The 18,995-nt window shown below is 38.1% G+C and overlaps 1 pseudogene; it reads left to right on the top strand.

Annotated features, from left to right (window-relative positions):
• Window positions 1-95: 95 nt before the first annotated feature.
• Window positions 96-1,504, top strand: LOC126630042 (beta-D-glucosyl crocetin beta-1,6-glucosyltransferase-like; annotated as a pseudogene).
• Window positions 1,505-18,995: the final 17,491 nt, after the last annotated feature.

Below are 18,995 nucleotides of genomic sequence, written 5' to 3'. Positions count from 1 at the left end.
AAGCTTCCACGTTTCTCTTCTCAAGCTTTTCATGACTCATCTATATATATCTTGGCATTTACTCATCAGTCATCACCGTCACTTCTGTCTCGAAAACCAACCTCTGAGAAATTAAGAATTTAGGAGTCCATGGATTCTATTCAGCAAAGAAAAACTAGTGTTCTCATGCTTCCATGGCTTGCTCATGGCCACATATCTCCATTCCTAAAGCTATCCAAGAAGCTGACCTCTAGGGGGAATTTTCACATCTTCTTTTGCTCCACACCTGTAAATCTCAACTCCATCAAACCAACTCCCTCAAAAATACTCTCACTGCATTGAGCTTGTGGAACTCCATCTTCCATACGATGAGTTGCCTGAACTGCCACCTCACTACCACACTACCAATGGCCTCCCACCCCATCTCATGCCCACTCTCAAAAAGGCCTTTGACATGGCCAGCGATAACTTCTCCAACATCCTCAAGACCCTAAAACCAGATTTGCTCATATATGATTTTCTTCAACCATGGGCACCCTCTAGAGCATTGTCAAAAAATATTCCAGCAGTCCAGTTCTACCCTAGCTGTGCTGCCATGGCTTCATTTAGTAATCATCGCCGTTGTAAAAGCCCTAGTGCCAGATTTCCTTTTCCTTCAATCTATCTTCGGGATTATGAGTTAATGAAGTTCAACAATTTGGGAAAATCTCCATCAAATGGCCTCAGCGATGGAGAGCGTGTACAGAAATGCACCGAACAATCTTGTAAGATCATTTTGATAAAGACTTCTAGAGAGATCGAAGCAAAATATATCGATTATCTCTGTGGCTTATTGGGGAAGGTGATTGTGCCTGTTGGTTCACTGGTTCAAGAACCTTTAGATGGAGAAGGAGAGGAAACAGAAATCATAAAATGGCTAAACATTAGAGAAAGATCTTCGGTCGTGTTTGTTTCCTTTGGGACTGAGTACTTTTTGTCCAAGGAGGAAATACAAGAGATAGCTATTGGGTTAGAGCTCAGCAATGTTTGTTTTATTTGGGTTATTAGGTTTCCTGTGGGCGAGACAACTAAAATTGAAGAGTTATTGCCAGAAGGGTTTATGGAGAGAGTGGGAGAGAGGGGAACGGTAGTGGAGGGTTGGGCTCCACAAGCAAAGATATTGCAGCATTCTAGTATTGGCGGGTTTGTGAGTCACTGTGGATGGAGCTCTGTTATGGAGAGTATCAAGTTTTGTGTTCCAATTATAGCCATCCCTATGCATCTGGACCAGCCTCTGAACGCTAGATTGGTAGAGGAAGTCGGTGTCGGTCTGGAGGTTCGGAGAACTGGAAGTGGCAGCCTTGAACGAGAAGAGGTAGCAAAGGTGATCACAGATGTTTTGGTGGAGAAAATAGGACAGATTTTGAAAGGAAAGGCAATGGAATTGAGTGAAAACATGAAGAACAAAGAGGATGAAGAGATAGATGGGGTGGTGGAGGAGTTGAGGCAACTCTTTATTGAGAGATCTAAACCAGTCACAAGTTAGTTACAACAGTATATAGTTTATTGTGGTATTTGTGTAATTAGGTGTAGAAGATAAGGGTACTGATGTAATGAGCCTTTGTGGCTATATATATTCTGATGTACTGACAATTAAAGTTAATCAATGAAAATATCCCTTTCAACATTTTATACATGGTTTCATCGCCAACCGCCTCCCGGCATTCCTCGATCCTCCATTTCTTCCGCTCAGTCTCTTTGATTTCTGTTCAATTTGATCGGAGTTCTTCGTTGATTTGGTTTTCCAATCACTGTTCTTGATCGGAACTGGCGTCTTTAAGTTGGTGATATCTGGATTTTCTTCTTCTCACCGATTTCATTTCTCAATCGATCTTTCATTTCTTGATCGATTTTCTGCTCTCTGTCTTGATCGATTTCTTGATCGATTTTCTGCTCTCTGTCTTGATCGATTTCTTTATCGATTTTTTGCTCCCTGTCTTGCTGATGTTTATCATGGCTTCTCCCTCTCACTCGTCGTCTCCGATTAACTCACCGCCATTACCAAACCCTAATTTTTCTGCAAATTCTCAACCTCAGAACTCGTATATGTCTCTTACGATTCAAAATATTGGTAGCATGTTGCCAATCAAACTCAAACGCACCAATTATCTCCCATGGCGTGCGTTATTTGCTCCGATTTTGCGCCGGTACAAACTTCTTGGTCTCATCGACGGTACTGAGCCATGTCCTACTCCACTTCTTCCTGATCGATCTCTGAATCCAGCTTTTGAGCAGTGGTTTGAAAAAGATCAAAATCTCTTGATCTGGCTCAACTCGACCGTATCTGAAAATCTCATTCCTTTCACTGTCGGTGTTTCTACATCTTGGGAGCTTTGGCAGAAGCTTGAACAACGTTTTGGTGGCGTTTCTGAAGCTCATGTCCACCAGCTTTGCTGTCTTCAGTCCATCCAAAAAGGATCTTAATCGATCTCGGAATATTTACAACAAATCAAGGAAATTTCAGATTCTCTCAATGCGGCCGGCGCCCCTATATCTGATCATGATCTAATTGCTGCAACGCTTCACGGTCTTCCTGATGAATTCGAGTCCTTTATTGATTCCATCATGCTGCGTTTGTCTTCTACTTCTCTTGATGAATTACATGGTCTGTTGCTGACAAAAGAGATTTCCATGGCTCGTCGCAAACACCCTCTATCCACCGCTGCTACTGAGCCATTTCAGGCGTTCTTTGTCCAATCTCAAGCACCTTTACTGCCGACGCCTTCTTCACAGGCCTTTGTTGTATATAGTCAGCCTCTTTAATCCTCTTTCTGTTACAATTCTAATCGCGGCAGAAACAATCATAATGTTTTTAGAGGCAATCGTAATGTTTTCAGAGGCAATCGTGGACACCACACTGGCTCTTATCGTGATGGTCCATCTCGTGCTCCTGCTTCAACCTCTCGGTCCACCACTCCAGGCTATTCATCTACTCATAAGAATACATGTCAAATCTGTGGCTCCACCAGTCACGAAGCTATTGATTGTTTTGACAGAATGAATCCTGAGATCTTTGGTTGCGTGCCACCAGCCAAACTTGCAGCTCTTTGTGCTCACTACTCGTTAAAACCATCCCCATTTTAGTTGTTAGACTCTGGTGCCACATCTCATATTACCAATGACATTGCCAATCTCTCAGTTGCCTCTCCCTACACTGGTGAAGGCAAAGTATATATAGGAGATGGTAAAGGTCTGTCTATTCACAATATTGGTACTTCTTCTTTAAATACATCTCATACTTCCTTTAAGTTGAGTAATGTATTACATGTACCTGCTATGAAACACAACTTATTATCTGCCTACCAATTTTTAAAAGATAATAATTGTGCCTTGACTCTTGACCCTGATGGATCTACTGTAAATGATCGTGTTTCGGGGAAGACGCTTTTGCGAGGACCAGTTAAAGATGGTTTCTATCCTCTTCAAGGTTCTGGTCATCCCTCTTCTTCATCACCCTCAGCCTTCATCAGTGTCAAAGCTCCTGTACAGATTTGGCATCGACGATTGGGTCATCTATCTTCTTCTATCTTTTGCAAGGTTCTTTCCAACAATAAACTTGTGGTGCAAGGCAGGACTACTGGTGATCTCTTCTGTTCCGATTGTGCTTTAGCTAAAAGTCACAAGCTTCCTTTTGGATTTGCTCATTCTACAACTACTCAAAGCCTCCAATTGTTACACTGTGATCTTTGGGGTCCTGCCCCCATCACTTCACCTAGTGGTTTCAAGTACTACTTGTTACTAGTAGATGATTACAGTCGATATAGTTGGTTATTTCCATTAAAGGCTAAATCTGATGCTTATTCTACTTTCGTTGTATTCAAACAATATGTGGAAACTCTTCTTGGAAATAAAATCAAAGTTGTGCATTCAGATTCTGGTGGTGAATTCATTGGTGCAATGTTTAGGTCTTTTCTTCATACTCATGGTATTGTTCATCAATTAACATGCCCTTACACCCCTGAACAAAATGGATGTGCTGAAAGAAAGCACCGACACATTGTGGAAACTGGCCGAACATTACTTGTTGCCTCTAATACTCCCTAACTTTATTGGGTGGAAGCTTTCTCCACGGCTGTGTACCTTATTAATAGATTACCAATCTTTGGACTTTCTAAATCTCCTTGGGAATTGCTCTTTTCAAGGCCACCCGATTACTCTCGTCTTAAAGTTTTTGGCTATAGATGTTTCTCGTGGCTCAAACCTTATACTCATTCCAAGCTGGATGCTAAAAGCAAAAGCTATGTTTTTCTGGGTTACAGTTTACAACACAAGGGATATCGATGCCTTGACCCCGTCACTAGTCGTATCTACATTTCTCGACATGTCCAGTTTGATGAAGCCACATATCCTTTTTAGTCTCCTCCCACTAGTCCAACTATTTCTTCGGACTCTGTTTCAACTCCCATGGATCTGCAGTTCACTGTTCCTCACAGCATTGGTGTTTCTTATGGCTCTTCAGTTCCAGATTCGAGTTCCTACTTTGGTTCTTCTCAAGGTCCCGTTCCTGCAACTACTGCTTCCCTTACAGAATCTCCACATCCACCATCTCCACAGGCTACACCAGTTATTTCTCTGCCCCCTACCAATACTCATCCTATGATCACTCGTTCTAAAGCTGGTATCTTCAAGCCCAAAGTATATGCAGCTACAAAACATCCTATTCCATCTGATCTTGATTTTGTTCCAAATACATATTTGCAAGCCTCTAAACATGCTCACTGGAGATCTGCAATGCAAGATGAGTTCAATGCCTTACAATCAACAGGGATGTGGACACTTATTCCTCAATCTTCATCCTACAATGTTGTTGGTTGCAAGTGGGTTTTCCGTATAAAGAAGAAACCTGATGGTACTGTTGAACGATTTAAAGCTCGTTTGGTTGCCAAGGTGTATCATCAGTAAGAAGGGATTGATTTTCAAGAAACCTTCAGTCCTGTAGCTAAACCATTCATAATTCGAGTCATTTTGTCATTGGCTGTGCAGTTCAATTGGTTTTTAAATCAATTAGACATTAGTAATGCCTTTCTTCATGGTGATTTAAAGGAAGATGTATACATGCAGCAGCTTCCAGGTTTCACTGATCTTAGTATGCCACATCATGTCTGCAAATTACGGAAATCCCTTTATGGTCTCAAACAAGCCCCTCGTGCTTGGTTTGACAAACTGTTTCAAGCTCTTCTTCAGCTTAGTTTTCGGCAATCTTCCTTCGATGCTTCCTTATTTGTTTTTCACAGTACCACTCCTGTCCTAGTACCACTTTTCCTTCTGCACTCTATTCATTCATAAACTCAGTGCTATTTTTCATGTCAAAGACTTGGGTCCCTTGCACTATTTTCTGGGATTAGAGGTTCAGCGATCATCCACAGGTCTATTCCTTCATCAAACCAAGTATTTACTGGATTTTCTCAGCAAAACTAATATGGCTGGTGCAAAGCCTTGCTGCACTCCACTTGGATCTAATAAATTGGATCACACTGGTCCTCTTTTGTCCAATCCAACTGAGTAATGTTCTATTGTAGGTGGTTTACAGTATTTGACATGGACGCGTCCTGATATTTCTTTTGCTGTGAATCAAATCTGTCAGTTCATGCATGCTCCTCGAGACTAACACATGCAAGCTGCAAAACGTGTTCTTCGTTATCTCAAGGGTTCTGTGTCTGAAGGACTATGGTTCAAAAAGGGTGCCACTACTCTCGCAGCCTTCTCCGATGCAGATTGGGCTAGCTGTCCTTTTGATAGGCGTTCCACTAGTGGTTACACTGTCTTTCTGGGATCCAATCATATCAGTTGGAGTGCCAAGAAACAAGATACTGTGGCACGATCATCAATGGAAGCCGAATATCGTTCTCTTGCCCACACTGTCGCTGAACTAACTTGGATTTGCAAAATCTTCCGAGACATTGGTTTCCCTCTCTCTCAGGTTCCTACTTTCTGGTGTGACAACATTTCAGCCATCTCCCTTGCTTCTAATCCGGTATTCCATGCCCGAACTAAACATGTGGAGATCGACTATCATTATATTCGCGAGTTGGTTTTGGCTAATCTTATCAAGGTCCATTTTGTTTGCAGTCAGGATTAGTTAGCCGACATTCACACCAAATCTCTTTCCAAAAGTCGATTTCAGTTTCTTAAATCCAAGCTTCCTCTTGGTTCCTCAGTTAATCCCAAGCTCAGCTTGAGGGGGTGTATTGAGAGATCTAAACCACTCACAAGTTAGTTACAACAGTATATAGTTAATTGTGGTATTTGTGTAATTAGGTGTAGAAGATAAGGGTACTGATGTAATGAGCCTCTGTGACTATATATATTATGATGTACTGACAATTAAAGTTAATCAATGAAAATATCCCTTTCAACATTTTCTACACTCTGTAAGACAAAGGAATCAAGTAGCACGTAGGATAGAACTCCACTTTTCCACTTTTAAACGGTGTTAATCTCTCTTTGTATGAAATAACTATTAGACATCGTTATCCTTGAATAATGTCTAATCGGGTGTAAGATTGAATAATATCGAATAAAAATGATTCAACTGGTTGTGTAAGCACATTAAGTTCTTTTTGAACTGTTTCTGTGTCATAATGATGATCTACTTCAACATGACAGGTTTGATGAAGTAACACACGATTACAATCAACGAAAATAGAACCATATTATAGCTTAGTACTTACTGTCGAAATATTCTTTACACTTCGACTTTTACTTATTTAATTTTTTTTCAACCTCAAAAGTCAAGTCCACTTGGTTTGCACTATGCGACTACTATTTATGACAATCTCTATTGAAGATGACCAGGTGTGAAGTGGGACAGGAGGGATTTTCTAATTGGATTGGGGTTTTTGATTAAGACGATCTTTTCATTTTCAATTTGTTCTTTCATATTGAAAAAGTAATACGATTGAGAGGTGTTAAGATTTTTATCATCCTGATGTCGAGATATTTTTCTGCAGGACCACCCTTTCAGTATCGCCACCGCAGTAGAGTTTGACCACCAAGTTCGGGATGGATTGATGTGGTTCCTCTACGCCTAGGACACCAAAATATCGAACCATGAACGAAGAAAGGCATGAGAGAAAGCATATTGGCTAGTAATTGTTGTTGGAGAACAATTCAGAAATAAATAAAAATAATAGAACTCAAAATTATAAAATTTTATTAATCAAAATACTTGTTGTGCATAATGAAATACATAAATAAATACAAGAATATCAATGTTACTAACTTGATTACAACAGGTAGAGGCTAACGCAAAATCTATGTCCTTCGAATAGTATTTTTGTCCACTCTTGTGCTTGTGGTTCTACAACGTCTGCTCGACCAGGATACAACTACCTAATTCTACAACTCATACTGGATTATAGAATTCTAGCGAATTGCTTTGTGTGTTTACTCTCTAAGAATTGTATACAAAAGAAAAAGAGGAAGAAAAGATGATTTCCAATGGAACTGAGGACTCCAGTTATATAGGCTCTTTCATACCTCTTCAAATACCTTTTGGATGTATCTGAAGCTATACAACTCTTTCCAAAAAGTTGTATCTATTAATCAAAATGTTTTTAATTAATTTTAATTTAAAACTTAATTCAAAAATTAAAACTAATTGATCAGATTAATTTTAATTCTTAGGCACCAAGTGCCCCAAGGCCCTTGTCTTGATTAATTAATATTAATTTATATTAATATTATGGTATAATCATCAAGCCTAATCTACACAACTAGTGGCCCAAGCCTCAATCCTTATTCCAAATGGTCCAACATCTAACTAATATTGTAGAAGACAAAACATTTATAAAGGTCATTAGGAATCTTGTTTTTCTCGATGTGGGACAAGAGTCTCAAAACTCTCATAATTGTGAGGCCCAAATTCTTGACTAGAGGGGATACCAAAGACATCTACCCTTCCATCCCTTGGATAGATAGGGGGAAGGCAGAACTTTTGGTTTGTCATGTTGTCAAAGAGTTGAACAATAGGAGTAGCATAAATGTCGTAAGTCGGGGGCGGCCATAACATAAGGTTATTACTTTCGCGTCTCTCTAGATATCTTTAGAGAGAGAGAGAGAGAGAGAGAGAAAGAAAGAGAGAGAGAGAGATTCGCTGCACGAGCAACCCAATTGTGCGTTACATATGCTCTACAAGCCACACTCCATTTTTCTTCCCAACAAGCCCATTTTTCCTTTGATTTGGAAGACGGGCGTTGCGTTCGGTTTCGGTTCTAAAGGCATGATTTTCAGTATGTCTCTAGATAGGGCCCTACTTGTCCGGCTAGCTAGTGAGCAGTTCTTTCGAGCTAGAAATAGGCCCAAAATGGGAATAGGCTAGGTTATGAACTTATAATCTATAATCTGATGATTGAGTCCATTCCAAGATTATAAGTTCATTTCATACCAGACCAGATCGGAATAGGGTTATATACATTTTAATTATGAGAAGGGGTCATTCGAGCGTATCTAAATAGGTAATATGTGTACATATGGATCCCTGCGTTGTTACATTCCATTTAGGATTAGGAATAGGCGTAATCATACCTGTTTTTTACATATCTCTCGTTATTTGGGATGGGACCATATTCGCCTCACCTCTTTGGGCTTCTATTTAATCGAGAAATCGGTTTGATTGTCCATCTTTTTGATATAATAATATATATTGAGAGTTGCTATATCCACCCAATTGTCTTATTTCCTCACCCACGTTATATTTACACCCACTATAAAAAGTTTAAAAACCTAAAATGTTATTTCCCTACCCACTATTATTCCTAAAATAATCCTTAATATATATATATATATATATATATATGTTGTAGACATAATTTACTGAGCAATTATGTAGGCCAGAAAGAAAGAGAGAGTGCGGCATAGAGAGAGAAGAGAGGGATGTGTAATTGTGAGGTGTGTTCTATTCCAAGATCCTAACTATTGAACTTCAAGTCAAGGCATAAACGAGTTTTCCCAAGATCCTTCATCTCAAATTCCATCTCAAGCTCTTCTAGAGTTTGTGAGATTCGTGTCAACGACATAAACTGTAACTCTAGCAATTCGGAATAAGACTTCATAGTTTAACACGCAAAGGCATAATTCATCCCTGACTGATCAAATAATCACTTAGACGGGTATACCACATCCGTTGGATTTTTTCCATCCATAAGTGAATGCCTCAAAACGAGTTAAGAAGGTGTTCCGTGGTTTGGAACTATTTGAACCAGTCTATGTAATTATTCAGGAACTTACATGTAAATCTCCGTATCTATATCTACATGGAGAAAACACTAACCACATTTCATAATGCTGTTATCAATCATAGGACGTTTGAGAGAAACCTTGCATCGTAAGGCGTGCATCATATCGCAGTATTTCATTCATCTCATAATGCTTCCTTTCCCATTTGTAACACAACAGGGTTACCCTGGGCAGTGTAAGAACGACAGGCCCAAAACACACTTTCATAAGGAATTTGACCTGGATTGTAATTTTAGTTGTCCAATCAGTTCCACGTCGTCACTAAATCAACGAAACACGGTTCAATATCATCACATTTCATTTATGTCGATAGCTACCATATAAGTGAAAATATCATCGATGGTAATCTCCTTTCAATTCCATTTAACTCATCCAAACTAGTATACTAGACCAAGAACTTCAAGTCTCGGGAGTAATTCGGATTAATCTCATAAGATGGAAATGATTTGAGATGGCGATCAAGTATGGATTCATTGTTATGTCGTGTCTTCCTTTTCTAGGGAAGTGAATCCTACAAATTGATTGGCTATCCGTCGGTGTACCAAATTGTCCAATAGGGATGACACACCCTCTAGGGATGTTGACTCGACGTCCGTTAAGTATGTCTATCCTTGCATGCATGTTTGCAACTGGTACATGATCTCGTCACTTTAGCTAGATCAGAGGAATGCGTCTGGAGTAATATTCTGAAGGCTAGAATTTACCGCATTTGCTTATCATACTTGTGCGGTACGGGGATCGAGATGAGACATAGTGGGCAACGTCCACGTAATGGCGGGAAGACTGTCTCATTGAAGTGACAACCCGCAAATAAGCGGTAAAGAGATCACATGCATGGGTTCTAACAGAGCTAGTGTGAAGGAAAATCATAATCGACAAAGATTCAAATCCTTCTTTGAGGACCCATATTGGTACGTTGCGGTAACGCAACTTGGCACATGGAATGCACACCCAAATGCGTAAATACGAAAAACATCAGGTTCGTACCCAGTAATCAATTGTAACGTCAGGATGGTTGGGTGGCAATGGGCCTTAAGGCGGACCAAGATAACTGCGTACAAGATTGCATAGCTCTAGGTAAAAACTGAAAACTTGGTATGTTCACCAAAATTCAGGCGATCATTTAAATTGCGCTTTATGATCATTAGGCGAGGCTATTTGGGGTGAACATGGGAATTTGATTATAAACCCAAAATACATGCAATACCTTATTGAAAAATGTCGATATAAACTCTCCGACATTATCTAGTCTCCCAAACTTTATGGGATAAGTAGGGTGGTGAACCTTTAATCGGCCAGGAGGTTTAGCAGCAATGTGTGTGGATAAACATGTGACCAGCTTGTCGATTCATCAACCAAAACCATAAGTATTTATATGGTCTGCATTTTGGTTGGATTATTCCACATATATTCCCTTGAATGCACTGTGAAAAGAGAGTCGTTTCGTATATTTGCTAGGGATGATTTAGAAATCAAATTTCCCAAAACGAGCGGGTTTTGGCAAAGTGTGCTTGTAGGCACAAGATCTTTACTTCGGGAAAATAGATATGTTATAGCATCATTGTTCAACCTAAATGTCCCAAAAAAGGTCGTGCCAAAGTAAGTAAAACTACTCAATCACCAAGCTCCAAGCTAGCCACATGTGGCGTGTTCCCAGTTGGGAGACAACCCATTGCCCCAAATCAAAGTTGCATGCTCATTTTTGGAGGTGGTGCAAAGATATTCCAGTCTATTTTCTTCGATGGTTTCATTTATGATCATTGTTCTCTCGAATATCCTTAAAAACTTAACGACAAGGAGAATTTAAGGTCCCTTAAATGGTAATTCAGTACCATTCATACAACGAGGAGCGTGCCAATGCTCTTAATCAGGTTGGATAAACTTGAAGTCGTTGTTAGAGATGTGATTTAGGTGTAAAGTTAGTGTGCATAGTATCACATTCATCCAGACAACTAACTTTCCCATATTCCTACCTAATCATGTGTTTAATTGAATTGGATCACATGTATTAAGAAATATGATTCAATTAACTCGTATTCGAGGACAATATCAATAAGATTATCCATAACTAAAACAAACACCAAACTTGAATCCAAGAACATGGAAAAATGTTTACAAAGTAAATGGTTTAATAAAGGGATTCGGCCAACAAGGCTATCCATATCAAAATTCTACTCTTTCAATGGTGTTCGGTGGAGCAAAATTAGTCTCACATATTGACTACGAGAATGGTACTCCTTAATGACATTAGTAGGGGCATGAACATGTGCATAACCAATAATCTATTTCATCGAGACGAAAGTAGATTCTGCAAGGTTAAGCTTTGGGAATCCCTTATTCTTGAAGTTTTAAGTCTTAGATGCCAATGATCATGCTTCGGGCATGATGCCACACCTTGGTAGGCCCTAATTCTACCATAGGTTGTAAAAATAAACTTGAAATTGGATCGTAAGAGAGACAGATCCAAACTTGGGTTTGGTAGGATCTAGCCGAAGCTGGATGGGTTTGTTTAGTAGGGCTCTGCCAAAGCAGAGCAATACCGTTCGGTGCACCTCTGTCGAAACAGAGTATGCCCTTCAGTAGGTTTTGACCGAACTAGGTTAAGCCATTCGGTAGACTCCAACCGAACTGAGTCAATACCGTTCGGTAGATTCCAGCCGAAGCTGGATCTATATCATTTGATAGACTCCAGCCGAACTGGGTATATACATTTATCTCATGTTTGTGGTAGTAATCAGATCCGAGAAGTTGGTAAACTTCCGCTTTCTACACTACTGCTTTAGGAGCGAGTTAGAAACATGGAAGGACGAGAAAAGTATTCTCTAGTCAAAATTCGATCGGATTTATAAACTTCAGAATCGTACTCATTCATAGACGTAATCATGGTGTGCTTCAAGCAATGTCTTGTACCCCACATAAAGTGGTTTATATTAGAAACGTCTAAATAAGGGAAATCGAACTTACGATTTAACAATCCACTGAATTGGAGGGAATAAGATTATGATTAGTGTTATGGGAATGAATTATCCATAAGCATTAAAGTTAGAACATTCGAGTTCTAAGACATGGTTTTCATGAAAAACATCGGGTTTTCATGGGTGTATTGTTTTATGAAAACTTCGGGTTTCAAAGGCACTAAATTTGAAACTACAGGTTCAATTTAGTTTATGAATGTTTAATTCATAAAAGAGAGATTCTTGCAAGAACACAAAATGCAATATGCTGATTTAAGTGTAGTGGATTTGAGTTACTTCAGGAACTCAAGTGTGAGAGCTTTAAGACTACGAAAGTATGTCAACGGTTCAAAAAAGAGAAATAAATTATTGAATCGTTAATGTCCAAAATGATCTTCAGGTCAATCATTTTGGATTCATTATTAGATTAATGGACTGCAAGTCACTTTTAATTAATTCAATAGATTGAGACCAAACGGGGCCGATCGTAGAAGCAAAATAATGACTTGGGCCATACTCACTTTACTTGTCTTTGGGCCAAATAATTAAGAAAATTAAGCCTAACCGTGAGAAACCTTGGCATGTGATACGCACGTAGCATGCCCGTATTTTCATTTTACTTTTTTTATTCGAATCTAGGGTTTGGAAAAACTCTAAATTGCTTATATTTTATTTCGATTCTTTGACTCACAACTTCCACATAGCAAAAATTGTGTAATGCATGAAACATATATATTGACAAATATATGGAACATATACAATATATATATATCGGAAGGAAAATATAAACATAGGGGGTTCATGCATCATGGGGAATGTTTTCATACTTCATGGTTGTTTCAAATATCTTACTTTATTTTAAGCATACTTGATTGGCAGAAAACGACAAAAGCGTTTGAATTTGTAGAAGATCATTCTTAGAAAGTCAGAATTGCATCTTCAATGAGTTGTATCACGTTCAACACATAAAAAATGAATCAATAGCATGTAGCTCAATTTAAAATAATAAATTGATCGCAAAAAGAATGATTAAAACGTAATACTCCTATAATTGAAGATCAAATTCTCTTTAGTGCAGCGTCAAGAGCTTTTTGATAATGTGTTGTAGGCATAATTTACTGAGCAATTATGAAGGCCAGAAAGAGAGAAGAGAGATGTGTAATTGTGAGGTGTGTTCTATTCCACCCCATTGTGCCTTTATTTATAGTAGTAGGGAAGGTTAATTCCTTACCCTTTTAGGATTATAACTCTTAATAGGTAATCAACTCCTGATAAGAATATAAGAGATATACCTAAATCTACTAGGATTTACACAATTACATTCCTAATCTAATAGGACTGTAACAATATATATATATATATATATATATAATTATAAACTTGTCTCTTAAAAAAATAATATATAAAACTAAAACTAAGGATACGGTCATGATAGAATTTCATCTGCTTCATCTAACATAAGAAAAATGCATGATTTTCATATTAAAAAAATTGTTTGAACAGAGTGTGAGAATTATCATGCCCAAACTAAGTTCATTATTTTTGCTTTCTCTGAATGAAAGGAGATGAGATGACGATTGAGGGTTTAAAGGAGACAAATCATCTAAACAGAGCATGAGAGTTATCATGACCAAACTTTTATTTTCTTAAAAAAAAAATAACGAAAAGAGGGTAACTAATGTCCTTATTAGTCATTTTACAGATGGACAAAGTTGTAATTAAAAAAATAATTAAAAGATGGATGGGGAGATAATATATTAGGGTGAGAATAACAACAATTTATGTATTTTTGATATAATATATATAAGGCATCCTCCGGATAATTCAAAAGATGCTTTGCTTATTCTTTTTGGAGTAAAGAATATTTAGTTTTGATTTTCTTAATTTGTTTGGGTATGAAGAGTCTACGTTGGAAGAGTTTGTCCCAACTACAACTTCGACTGAATCCGGAATTTCCTATGCACTTTACTCCAACTTTCTGTATGAACTTTCCATGCATGTTTCTCTTCTTCAAACTTTTGTGGTGAATCATGACTCATCTCCAATATGCATTAGGCCCTCCCTACAACCTTCCTTGGCGAGAAAATCTTTAGTTCTTCCATCTACATCACTTGGAATTGAAAAATGAACCGTGTGAGACCCAAGAATTTAATTGGAAAATATGTTCGGCTTATTTATCGAAAGGGTCATCACAAGAAGATAATGAACGTGACAGGAAGATGTTGAAATACACCAAAAGAAAAGGAAAAGAGAGATTAGATTTCCTTCTTGACACATGAGGCAAAGGCTTGGGAGATAAAATCCCATATTCTTCCTCTTTTGTGAAATGGTCTGAAAGAGAGCAAACAAAGAGCTTTCGTTCTCTCTTATGCTTTTTAATTGGAAATAAAGAAAAATATGAAACTCTCTCCATACTTCATCAAAATCGATTATGATTCGCCTACGAGTTTGTAGTGAAGAATACTACAGTTAAAGTTAATAATTTTCTGGATTTATAGCAGATTTTAATATTTTCCATTTTTAGGATTTATTCCTACATAACCTTTAATCTTCGAATTGAAAGCTTAACTGAACAAATTGAGATTAATTTCTACATGGGCTAGCTGCTGCTAACCCTAGAATTATTTCATGGTTGTGAAACTTTGTTATTTTTTGGTACTTATAAAATTAAGAGAACTTGGTGAACTTGAATGGTGATTTGGTATTGGAAGTCATGATAAATGATTTGGACATGTTCTGGAATGAAAATGGAAGAACCTGGATTTTTACCCCTGTTGAACATTTCTTGCAGCTAGGACCTTATGGTAAGATTTATTGAAGTCTTGGAGCTAGCTATAATTTTCAGAAATTGAGGGGTAGAAGTGTAATTGCCGAAAAGTTTGGTGGTTAATTTCTAATTTTTTTTGTAACATAAGGGGGTAGATCACCCAAAACTGACTCAATAAATTATTACAAACAGTTCAACTTCTAGAGACTTCGATCATATAATCCAATAAATGAGTTTCCGTTCATCCACATGGATTCTCAAAATAATTATACCCAAGTTTCATATTGTGAAATACAATTGGACAGAAACTTGTTGATTGTCCGGCAGCAAGGGAGCTTGCATATAATTGGGAAATGTTTGAGAACCCAAATGAAATACCAAAAGTTAAAGGGTCCTTATTAGTTTAAGCGGAATATCGGAATCGTAGCAATTCAGAATAAAGGATTATATATTGGTTACTGACGTATTTTAATTGTAGGAATAAGGGACTCTAGTTACTGCTATGCTTGTGTTTTTTCTAGGTGTTGGTGATAGATATTGCTTGCTTGGTTTGGAATTTAAGTAGGGAAAATACGGCAGATTTTTATGCATATTGATTTTATTAAATTTTATGAAATGCTGTATAATTCTAGATCTTATTAATTGATATGGGTTAACAAATGGCTGAACAAACGGGAAACATCTTCGGTTGTGTATATTTCCTTTGGGAATGAGTACTTTTTATCCAAGGAGGAAATAGATCGAGATGACTCATGAGTGAGAGCTTAGTCAATTGAGTTTTATTGGGTTGTTAGGTTTCCTAAGGAAGAGAAAATCACTAGGGTTGAGGAGGTATTGCCAAAAGGATTAGTAGGGAGGGTGGAAGGGAGGGGAATGATAGTGGAAGGTTGGGCACCACAGGCAAAGATATGCATTCTAACGTCGGTGGATTTGTGAGCCACTGTGGATGGAGCTCTGGGTTGGAGAGCATGAAGTTTGGTGTTCTAATTATAGCCCTGCCTGTGCATCTTGACCAGCCGCCCAACGCTCAACTGGTAGAGGAGCTGGGTGTTAGCGTGGAGGTCAAGAAAACAGTAGGAGGAAGTTTGCAAGGATAAGAGCAAAGGTGATCAATGATGTGGTGGAAAACAATAAAGGGAAGGATGTGAGAAGAAAGGCAAAGGAACTAAGAAACAACATCGGAAAAAGAGAGGATCGAGAGATAAAGAGGCCGGTGGATGTGCCGGTGCAACTTCAAATTCATACTGGGAAGGAATCAATTAATTAAGCGTGCAAGTTAGCTTGCAATAATATCCGGATGGTGTATCACTCGTTTTATTGTAATAACTGTGCTGCTAAATGCAATCCTTTTTAGTCCCGACATCGAAAAAGAGTCGAGAGATGGATTCGTTTAAGGAGTTGGTTCGAGTTTGTACAACAGGGAACAATGAAGTAGGTATAGCACACTTCATTTTTCTTTTTCTATTTTATTGAAGCTTTTGGTTTTAGCGACGTTCTCCTAAAAGATTGTATAATCCTACTTAACTCAAAAATGGTTATTCCTCTTTACTTAGAAATGAGAGATCTTAGGTTTGAATCTCGTGGATGACAAATTCGATACCAAATTAGGTTGCTCATTGTGTGACTTAGCCAAACTCTCCCTTCTCTAGTATAAAAAAATCGATGTATTTAAAAAAAAAAAAAAAAAGAGGCTATCGCTTCCTTTTAATTAGCATTGTGGTATTCTGATTGGGATTAATTCTAACCACTAACAATAAAATCCTGTAACCTGTTCCCTTTCAAGATAAAAAGAAACAGTAAAAACCTTAATAATTGGAGTATGCATGCGTAGATGATTTGGATAGTTTGATGCGGTATTCCTCCTCGTGCATGCTGGGAAGCGGGAAGAAAACTATACACTCGATCAGTCTTTCTCTTACACATACACACACTCATGAGGAAAAATTCTTGCATAGGCTCCACTGGACACAAGGCAAAGCCTCATGAAGATTTTTTGTGATATCAAAAGAAACCACCCAAATTATAGTTCAGCATGAATTTTGCACAAACATAAACTGCAACCTAACTTGGACTTTCAACATGATTTTTGCTGTTTGAAAGAGGGTTGTTTGGTGAAGAGAAAAAAAATGTTTCCCTCTAATCTTCCAAAAATTATTAAAGGAAAATGATAATAACCATACACTCTTTCTTCTCCCCTTATACACCATTGTTTGATCTTGTCCATTGTTTCTATTTTATTTATTCAATCTTGTAGGGTTACTTCGTATTGTATTTTAATGTCCAAACCGATATAGTTTTTCACTAAACAATTTATGTCACATCCTGATCCGGGTCCCCACCATATCCGAGCTCGACTCCGCCGTAGCACGATATTGTTCCTTTTGGGCCCTGACCATCCCCTCACGGTTTTGTTTCTAGGAACTCACACGAGAACTTCCCAGTGAGTCACCCATCATGGGATTGCTTTCGCACGAACTCGCTTAACTTCGGAGTTCTGATGGAACTCGAAGCCAGTGAGCTCCCAAAAGGCCTCGTGCTATATGAAGGTGGACATGTACATTTAAGGCACATCATTCCTTCTCCGTTGGTCAATGTGGGATGTCACAATCCACCCCCCTTAGGGGCCCAACATCCTTGTCAGCACATTCGCACCACACGACAGAGTGACTCTGATACCATTCTGTCACATTCCGGACCGGCTCTGCTGTAGCATGATGCGAAATATATAAGCACACAAATTAAACCCTCTTTTTGACAATTGTAGTATAGATGTAAGTAGGGTATCGTTCTAGGCCGGGGATTAGGAGGGCTTGCTAATAACCTCTTACTTGACTCAAAAATATAAGAACAAAGTTAAAAACGTTAGAATAGACTCAATGACACAAAACTATACCTTACAATACCTCACTAGACTCAAAACACTTTAAGGCACAAACTAAACAAACTTAAACACACTTTGATATAAGAAAGTAAATGGGGGGTATTGGTTTGGATGAGATTGAGATAACAACAAAAAGTAAAACTAAATAGATGGTTGATGGATTAGCTAGAGATCCATTCTTCACACATGACACACTTGTACATGAATTGATTTCCAATTGCTTTTCAATAGATTATGAAACTCAACACCCCAGATTAACCGTGATGCACTAATTAATCCTCAGATTTTCCTTGATTTATTGAATTGGATGAATGCATACGACAATCCAAATTATTCTCCAAAAGTCATCTTCATGAATGCATAATAGAGATACAATCAAAGATCATTACGTTCTATGAAAATCATAAGTGTTAACGAGGCATTCGTAACTATGAATGCATGATACGTTTGCCAAGAATTCAATTAACGCGATTGTGACTAGCAACCTTCACTACCAATGAATATAAACTTGTAACGATTAGGTGAAACTCATTTATATCCTAGCATCAAATTCATGCATGAAAACTAAGTATGCATCCTTAATCAACATACAAGAATTAGTTTTGAAGAAAGTAGTTAATTGAATTGCATTCACAACTTATTAAATCACAATTGGAAGAAATCAATTCATATCTTAAGCATGTTCATGGCTTCGAACTTCACCCTAGCTAAGTAAGGGTTTAGTTCCTCATACTTGCAATTAAACAAAAACAATTGATATTAAACATAGAAAAACAAAGTAGAATACACCTAGAATGCTCCAACAACTCCAATGGAATGGCTAGCACAACTCCAAGCACTCCTCCTTCTTTGCAAGCCTTGGAACTAATAGAAATGTGTATGAATTTCTGTGTGTCTTCCTTGAAGGTTGAATGGTGCTTATATAGAGGTTGGAAATGAAAAGAATTGCAAGGCAATGGACATGACAACTCACGGCAAAGAAGAAAGGATGCTGCCAGCTTTGTTTTTGCATGTGTGTGTGCTGTTTTTGTGCTCTTTCCACCTAGAAACAATCATTCCAAAGCCACCCAAAGTTATAAGTGGAAGACCAACCAGAAATCCACCTCATAGTGGTCCAATTTCTGCCATTCCTTGCTGT

This window comes from Malus sylvestris, chromosome 7 (assembly GCF_916048215.2).
Source record: "Malus sylvestris chromosome 7, drMalSylv7.2, whole genome shotgun sequence".
NCBI classification, from domain to species: domain Eukaryota; kingdom Viridiplantae; phylum Streptophyta; class Magnoliopsida; order Rosales; family Rosaceae; genus Malus; species Malus sylvestris.
Note: the sequence above shows the minus strand (reverse complement) of the source record. Positions and strands in the feature narration are given on the sequence as shown.